This window comes from Canis lupus, chromosome X (genome assembly GCF_011100685.1).
Source record: "Canis lupus familiaris isolate Mischka breed German Shepherd chromosome X, alternate assembly UU_Cfam_GSD_1.0, whole genome shotgun sequence".
NCBI classification, from domain to species: Eukaryota; Metazoa; Chordata; class Mammalia; order Carnivora; family Canidae; genus Canis; species Canis lupus.
The window spans coordinates 55,071,007-55,080,263 of NC_049260.1; positions in this window are offsets into that span (position 1 = coordinate 55,071,007).

Consider the following 9,257-nt stretch of genomic DNA (forward strand, 5'->3'; position numbering starts at 1 on the left):
AAGGCCCACGATAAGACTCCTAGGCACAGTTCTCCCCTCAGTTTGCCGTGGCTTGGGGTTCTGCCACAATGAACCTCCTGTTGTACTAGCTGAGAGTAAAGACAGGAGTCCTAAGTAGAACAGATATTGTGGCTACAGCCTTGGCGTGGTCTGGACCTACTCTTGGGCCAGAATACCAAGTTACTAGAAAGAAAAGCTGTGGGTTTCTGAGCCCCAAAGACCCTCTTAAGGATGAGGTGCTTCAGCATGGTCCTAAGAGAGGGGGCACTGAGCTGAGAATTTGCTAGCCTCAAACTCCACACAGTACTAGGAAACTGCTGAATTCTGTGTTTACCACCTGCTGATTTTCTTTTTATTTCTTTCCCTCTTGTAGGGCTCAGTCCCTACTTGCAGGGATCAGCAGACCTCAGGATCTCTCCCAACTCCATAGAGAAACCTAATTTAGGAAAGCCACTGAGAAACTTAGCACCACCAAGATATGAATGATCCTTTATATATCGGCATTTCTATGGAAATTTTTATTTCAATGGATAACGTAGGAATTCCCAGGGTGGCTCAGTCCATTAAGCGTCTGCCTTCCGGGATCCTGTGATCTAGCCCTGAGCCCCTGGGCTGGCTCCCTGCTCAGCGAGGAGTCTGTTTCTCCCTCTCCCTTTGCACCTCCCTGACTCCTCCCCGCCCCCTCCTCACTCCTTCTCATTCTCTCTCTCTCCCCCTCTCTCCCTCTCTCCAGTAAACAAAATATTTTTTAAAAAAAGTAGGAATTCCCTAATCCATACATCAGGAATGATGGGGAAACCTTAATCCTTTGCTGGACTAATCACTAAAACTATTCCCACCCACACCCAAATTGCTAGAATTCCTATTCACGAAGGATGCACACCCACAGCAATGTCCCCTTACTTGTAAACCAGAAACTGCCTTCAAGCGACCCAGATCTTCAGCTCTCAGGTGGAACCAGAGGGCTTTGGGACAAGGCTGATTGTTTCTCCACCCACAAAATCTGTCTGCTTTGTACACAGCTCTACCTTCAAGAATGAGCCCAGATTATCAGACAGCAGCAGGCCACCCTGCCCCAACCAGGTCATTTTGCAGAGAGATGGTGGATGGGATGAGAAATGGTCTCTCTGCTCCTCCCAAATCCCCTTGCCTTCTACTCCTTGGTGGCTTCAGTCTCTGCGCAGGCCGCCTGGTTGCCTAGCAACCACAGCCACCTGCAGGGGCGTGGGGCTGCTTTGGACCTGTAGGGGGCGCCTGTCTCCCTGGGGCCTCCGGCTGGAGCTCTAGCAGTCGCTCTAGCAGTCGCGAGGGTGTGCCAAGAGTCAAAGCATCTCAGGATTGACCGAGTCCTCCCAGCTTCACCAACACAGTCCAGTCTGAGTCTCTCTGGAGTGAGTGGGCTCACTATGATTCTAAAGAGATTTTACTCATATTTATTAAAAATGAAAAGAAATAAGAGAGAGGAAGGGAGAGAAGGAGAGAGAGTAAGAGGGAGAGAGCGAGGAAGCGAGAGAGAAGCAGTCAGTAGAAATGGGGCTTGGGGAAGGCATGTTTGACCCTCTCCATTCTCTCCAGGTTTAGCCATGCTTATGCCTCAATCAGAGTAGTTCAGAGGACCTGGGCTATAGGGGACTTTTTTCCTGAGCCACTTTTAGGATGTGGAAAAAAGAGTCTAGCACTCAGTGTTGTCAAGCTGCTGAGCATATAAAAGATTTCAAGCTCCTGGGTTACCAGCCTAGCCTAGACTTGGTCAAAAAGAAAGATATTAATTCCTTTGTTTGTTCAACAATAATAACTAACCCTAACCCGTTGTATACCAGGGAATGGGCAAAGTGTTTTACATTTAATCCTCACAAAAGACCCATGATTATTTCCATTTCACAAGTAAAGAAACTAAAGCTCAGAGAATATTCAAGGTCACACGACTAGTGACCGTGTTGGGTCTGACTGAGTGACCATTGTGTGCCAGGGTCTAAGGATATAGGTAACAAGACACCTCTCTGTCTTTTCACTACCTAATGAACCGCCTGTCAGGATCAAACTAAAAATGTCCTCTCCTTTGTGAAACTCCTCTTAAGTCCTCCCCCAACAAGTAGAGTTGATACCTTGCTTTTCTGAGCACCCCTCTGAAACAGCATTCTTCACAGGAATGGTAATGATCTGCTTCCACATTTCCATTTCTCTAACTCCATGACAGGGCTATTTACAGTGTTCACTATTCATCTCCCTCTAGGTGTCTAAGAGACACCTCAAACTCAACACGTCCAAATCTGTGCATCTGATCTTTTCCCCCAGAAAAGAATGGCCACTCCTAAAGCTGTCCTCATCTCAGTCCAGGGCAGTTTCACCTTTCCAGTTGCTCTGGCCAAAAAATCCTTGGAACCACACCTCATATCCATTCTGTCAGTAAATCTTAGTGACTTTCTTTTCAAAATACGGGTTCCTCTGAAACCTTTCATACGCTGAAATGGCAAAAAAAGCAATTACCATTAATGTATATGGAAAAAATTTTGAGCATTCCCAGACCCAAAAACATAACCTATCTTAGGCTTTTCTGATACCTTAGGGCACATCTTCCTAAGGAACACACAAAATAAATGACAAGAAAGCACAGATGCTCACAGACACAGCTCAAAGCTATGGTGACTTGATGCTGAGATGCTGAGTGGTGTTCCCCAGGAAAGAGCTTGGCCACTCTCTTGCTGCTGCCCTTGGTGCTTGCTGCCTCTATAGCTGCTCACTGCAAAACAAATGCTGAATGCTATTTTCACTTTTTTAATACCCTTTTTAATATAAAAGCAAAAATCCTCTTTGGATTTCCTTCAGTTAGTGGAAATAGGTACTGATGCAGGTCTTTCCTAAAAGCAGAGTGGTGGAGGTGCCTGGGTGGCTCAGTCAGTTAAGTATCTGCTTTTGGCTCAGGTCATGATCCCAGATCGAGTCCCGAGTTGGGCTTCCTGCTCAGCGGGGAGCCTGCTTCTCCCTCTCCCCCTGCCTGCCACTCCCCCTGCTTGTCTCTCTCTGTCAAATAAACAGATAAAATCTTAAAAAAAAAACAAAGGGGTGTAATGCAAACTTTTGAAAAGTGGAGGATACCTGTGCATCCAGAATCCAACCATTTCCTATCACTTCCAACGCAACCACCTTGGTCCATATCATCATCATCTTTCACAGGGATCACTGCAGAAGCATCCTAACTGGTCTCATTGCTTCCATCCCTGTCCTCTGTGATCTATTTCTCCACACAGAAGCCAGAGTGATCTTGCTAAACCCAAGTCAGATCATGTTAGTTCTCTGCACAAAATCCTTCAATGGCTCCCCATGTCTCTCAGGGTAAAGCCAAAATCCTTACAATGGCCTACTGGCCCCATACGACCTTATTCTCTACTAAACCTCTGATCTCATCTCCTGGTACTCTTCTCCTCCCTCATTATTCTCTGGCCACTTGCTCCTCCTTGCTGTTCCTTCGACAAGCCAGGGGTACTACTTACCCAGGACCTCTGCACTGGCTGTTCCCTTACGAGGTATGCTCTTCCATATGGCTCACTTCCTCACCTCCACTCAAGTCTTTGATCAAATGTCACCTTCTTAGTGGGGCCTACCCTGACCAACCTATTTAAGATGCCTCTATTCTAATTTCCAGTTTGCAATAAATATAGGGTATAGAGGAATGAAATAAATGACACCATGAGGGGGAAAAAGACAAATTCAGAAGGTGGGATAGTCAGCAAAACAACTGACTTGTACTCCTCAAAACATCAGTGTTGTTAATTAAAAAAAAAAAAAGATGAGAGACTTCTACTTCTGGACCCAGCTTGAGTAGATAAACTTCTCCCTTCTTGCTAACTACAGCTAAGATTCTGGACATTATATATAAAACAAATGTAAGAAGACTCTGAAAGGAGGAAAGAGTAGAGTAGACTTATTAGGAACCCCAGTGACCTGAACTCAAGGTGGTGAGTTCCCTAGGTTTTCTTGTTGCCTCATATATCACAGACTGATGCTGGAGAAGCCAGCAACCTGGAAATGCCAATGGGCACAGACCAAAAAGCCTCAATAAAAACCTGCTTTCTCGGGATCCCTGGGTGGCGCAGCGGTTTGGCGCCTGCCTTTGGCCCAGGGCGCGATCCTGGAAACCCCGGATCGAATCCCACGTCAGGCTCCCGGTGCATGGAGCCTGCTTCTCCCTCTGCCTATGTCTCTGCCTCTCTCTCTCTCTCTCTCTATGTGACTATCATAAATAAATAAAATTAAAAAACAAAAAACAAAAAACAAAAAAAAACCTGCTTTCTTGGGCAGCCTGGTTGGCTCAGTGGTTTAGCGCCGCCTTCAGCCCAGGGTGTGATCCTGGAGACCGAGGATTGAGTCCCACGTCAGGCTGCCTGCATGGAATGGAGCCTGCTTCTCCCTCTGCCTGTGTCTGTCTGTCTGTCTGTCTCTCTCATGAATAAATAAAATCTTAAAAAGAAAAAGCCTGCTCTCTCTAGCCAAAAGACCAGGAAATGGGGAGCTCAGCCGTGAACTGGAAATAACCACTCTACTGTAACCAAACATCACGGAAAAGAACTGCAGCCTCACCCATGCCAGTAAAGTCCAAATAGAAACCCAGACTTCTACTTTTACTAGGCTTCCCCAACATTCTCCAGGGTGGTGTCAGAAAAGGCTGAATAGGGAGCCTGGACTTCCATCTCCCCAGAGTAACATGGCTTCATCTCCCTACTGGATGATATCAGAGTGTCAGAGGAAGCCTAGTGTAGTCAGGACTTTTGCTGCTGTGCTCTCTCTCCTCCCCTCCCAGTCCACTGCTCTACCATCCTTGCCCCTACCTGTACCCCCACCCATGGTCAGTGGAAGCCATCTGGGGAGCAGGAAAGATATACTTCAACCCCTCCCAGTCAGAGAGGTATCTGTGGAGGTCTAGTGGGGAGTGGAAATTTCCAGCAGCAAGGAGGAGCTTCTGTCTCCATTATCAACTAACACCACTGGGGGAACTTGAACTTCTGTCCCTACCTGACAGTAACCAGGCAGTGGCCCCTTCCATTGATGTCAGAAGTGTCAGAAGAAGCCTACCAAAAACAAGATTTAAATAAGAGCCAGAGTCTCATAACATAATATCCAAAAATGTGTAGGATGTAATAAAAAATAACTCATCATACTAGGAAACAGGACACCCTCAACTTGAATGAGAAATAATCCACAGGTGCCAATACCAAGATGAAAAACAGCTTCAACAATCTGACAAGGATTCTAAAGTGGCCAACATAAAAAATGCTTCAATGAGCAATTACAAACAAGGTTGAAACAAATTAAAAAAAAAGTCTTAGCAAAAAAATAGGAGATACAATCAAGAATCACATTGAAATTTTAGAATCAAAGAATACAATAACCAAACCCAAAAAATCAGTGGAAGGACTTATCAACAGGATGGATAGGACAGAGGAAAGAATCAGCAAATTTGAAAATAGAACTTTAGAAATTACCCACTCTGGGGGCGCCTGGGTGGCTCAGTTGGTTAAGCGTCCAACTCTTGATTTCAGCTCAGGTAGTGATCTCAAAGTCATAAGATCATGCCACAGTGGGCTCTGTGCTCAGTGGGGAGTCTGCTTGAGATTCTCTCCCTCTCCCTCTACCCCTCCTGGCCCCATGCTCTCATTCTCTCTCTCTCTTTCTCTCTCTCTCTCTCTCAGTTAAATAAACCTTTTTTTTTTTAAAAAAAAGAAATTACCCAATCTGAACAACAATGGGAGAATCGGATTTTTAAAAAATGAATGGTGCTTCATAGACATATGGTAACTATCCCCTAAGACATAACGTTTGTGTCATTGGAGCCCAAGAATGAGAAGAGAAAGAAGGTGGAGGCCAAAAGGGGCCTCAAGAAATAATGGCTGAAAATCTCCCAAATTTGGCAAAAGATAAAACCCATAAATTAAAGAAGCTGAACAAAGCCCAAACTAGATAAACCCAAAGAAACCCATGCCAAGATACATCATAACCCAACTTTTGAAAACAAGACAGAGAAAATCTTGAAAACAGCAAGAGAGAAACAACACCTGACTTACAGAGGAAAAACAATTCAAATGTGGGTGGATCTTTCATCAGAAACCATGAAGGCCAGAAGAAAGTGGCACAACATATTTCAAGTGTTGAAAGAAAAGAACTGTCAACCCCAAATGCTTTACCTAGCAATACCTTTTGGAAATAAGGGGGAAGTCAAGTTACCCTCAGAAAAAGGGAAGCTAAGAGATAGATTACATCACCAGCAGACCCACCCTAAAAATATAGTTAAAGGCAATTTTCAAAACAGAAAGAAAATGATAAAAGAAGAAATCGTCGAACGTCGGGAAAGAAGAAAGAATTTAATGAGTAAAAATGGAAGTACACACAATAGACTTTCCTTCTCTTAAGGTGTCTGAATTATGTTTGATACTTGAAGCAATAAATATAACATTGATGTGGAGCTCAATATATGCAGAGGAAATATTTAAGATAACCATACAATACTATAGTATAAATGGAACATGGTAAAGGTATTTAAAGGGAGGTGAGGTTTCTATACTTCCCTCAGCCTGATAAAATGTTGACAAGTAGATCTCTGTCATGAAAAAATAATTCTGTATCTTTGTTGCAGCAGTTGTTACAGCCATCTCCACATGTGGTAAAATGGCTTAGAACTATACCCACATTGTGCCAATGTCAATTTCCTCGTTTTGATATTGTACTATAATTATGTAAGATGTAATCATTGAGGGAAAACTGGGCGAAGGGTACATAGGCCCCCTCTGTACTATGCAACTTCCTTGTAAATCTGTAATAATTTTTAGAGAGTGGGTTTTTTTTAAAAGATTGGAGCTGTTCTAGATATTTTTAAATATTTTATTTATTGACACCTAACTCTGGGAAAAGAACAAGGGGTAGTGGAAAGGGAGGTGGGCAGGGGGTTAGGGTGACTGGGTGATGGGCATTGAGGGGGGCACTTGGCGGGATGAGCACTGGGTGTTATGCTATCTGTTGGCAAATTGAACTCCAATAAAAAATTTTATTTATTTATTCATGAGACACACACACACACACACACAGAGAGAGAGAGAGAGAGAGAGAGGCAGAGACACAGGCAGAGGGAGAAGCAGGCTCCATGCAGGGAGCCTGATGTGGGACTCGATCCCAGATTCTGGGATCACGCCCTGAGCTGAAGGCAGATGCTCAACTGCTGAGCCACCCAGGCGTCCCTGTTCTAGATTAAAAGTGGTTAAAGATACAAAGGCAATAGGGGAGCCTTGATTAGATTCTGATGTTAAACTATAAAAGGCAAATTTGGAGAAATTTGAATATAGACTAGACATTAGATGCTATTGGATGATATGAAATTATTGCTAATTTTCTTAGATGCCATAATAATACTGTGGTCATGTAGGAGAATACAAGATGTATGCTGAAGTATTAGGGGAGAAGTGTGATGAAATCTGTAACACATTCGAATGGTTCAGAAAACAATGTAGCTACATGATAGATGATAGAGCAAATATAACAAGGCAGTAACAGTTGCTGAGTCTATGAGAAAGACATATTGATGCTCATTGTACTATTCTGTCAACATTTCCATATGTTTGTGAATTTTCATTTTTAAAAAAAGTTGGAAAAGAAGTTGGAAAGAATATGTGGAGGATATATGATAAAGCAAGTATAGCAAAATATTAATGAGAATCCAGGTGGTGTTTGTTCCCTGTAAGATTCTTTCAATTTTCTGTATGTTTGATAATTTTTGTATTAAAATGTAGAGGTAAAAAACTTGAAGAAAGATGATCACAACCCAGCATCCTCCTCTAGCATTCCCAACACCCTCTTCTCTGATTGACTTTTCTTTTTTCCCCACAGCACCTTATATATTATATAATTCTCTTATTTATTATGCTGGGTTTTGTCTATATCCTCTCACTAGAATGTAAGCTCCCCATGGGCAGGGATTTATTGTTTTGTTCTGTTTGTTGCTATATCCCCAAATCCTAGAACAGTGTCTGCACATAGCAAGTGTTAGTTAGATAAATGTTTATTGAATTAAGAATGAACTTCTGTATCTCTCGGACCTAGGCTGAGGTCTTGCATAGAGTAGGTGTGCAATGAATGTTTGTTGAATTGAACTGAGATCTACAGCCTACGGGAGAACTTAGAATAGAGCTGTTGTACCAGGGTGGTTCAGAGTATGGATTCTTGAATCAAATAGCCAGGTTCTGCATCCTGATTCTGTCACTTCCAGCTGTATTAACATCTCTGAGCCCCAATTTCTTGATTAGTGAAATTAAGATAAGGATAGTAACACCTTGGTAGGGGGTTCGTTTGAATGTAAAGCACTTAGGACTTTGTAAAGACTCAATAGTTGGTAGCTAGGGACAAAAGAAGAACATCAAAAAGAGATAGTTTTCCCTGCATATCACCTTCCTCCAACCCCCAACAGGCTGAGCCAGGGAGGCTAAGGAGATGTCCTCAGACAGGAATTCCTAAGTTCTTCTCCAGGCCCCCTGGAACAGTTTCTCTAAGTTCAGATCTCTTCTTACCTTTCCTTCTGCCCTGGACTCTTCTTTCCTCTTGGCATCCTAAAGCTCTTTCTCCCATCATAACCATGCAGGAGTACGGGGAAAGAGACAGGAGCCTCTGGGCCGGGGACAAGAGCTCAGAGCTTTCCTTTCCTCCTCCTGTTCTAGGCTTGAGTCCCTCACTAGTGATGGAAGCAGGTCAAGTGTGAGATTGCGGTCATTTCAGGCCTAGAGGTTGAGAGAACAATAGTCCCAAGGAAGAGGCACTGACAGGAGAGTAGCCACATATGCTGCCCTCTTCCGTGGTCCCCTGTTAAGAAAGATCACCTTCCTTGCCCTGCTCCAACATCCCTTTGGTCTGTTCTGCTGCTTCAAGTCTTTACTTCTGCTAGCCCCAGCTCAGAGCAAGCCCAGGGACCCATTGACTATCTCCCTGCAACTCCCTCTTGGAAGTGGGGTGGGGTGGAGTGGGCGGAGGACGGGTTGGAATTGGAGATGTGGGGGCACTAGATCAGGGGCTGAGCTCCCCCGTGGCCCAAATCCCCCGTCCCTGCTTTAGGGTCGGCCGTACCCCAGATGTCTGGGGAGCTGGGGCTGAGCCTGGGGTCGCCACTGCCTCTGTTCCTTTAAGGAGCCGCTGTTTAGCATTCCTGCCGCTGCCGCTGCCGCTGCCTGACTCTGCACGCTGATTGGCTGGAATCAACTGAGAAGGGAGCCAGGGAGAGATGC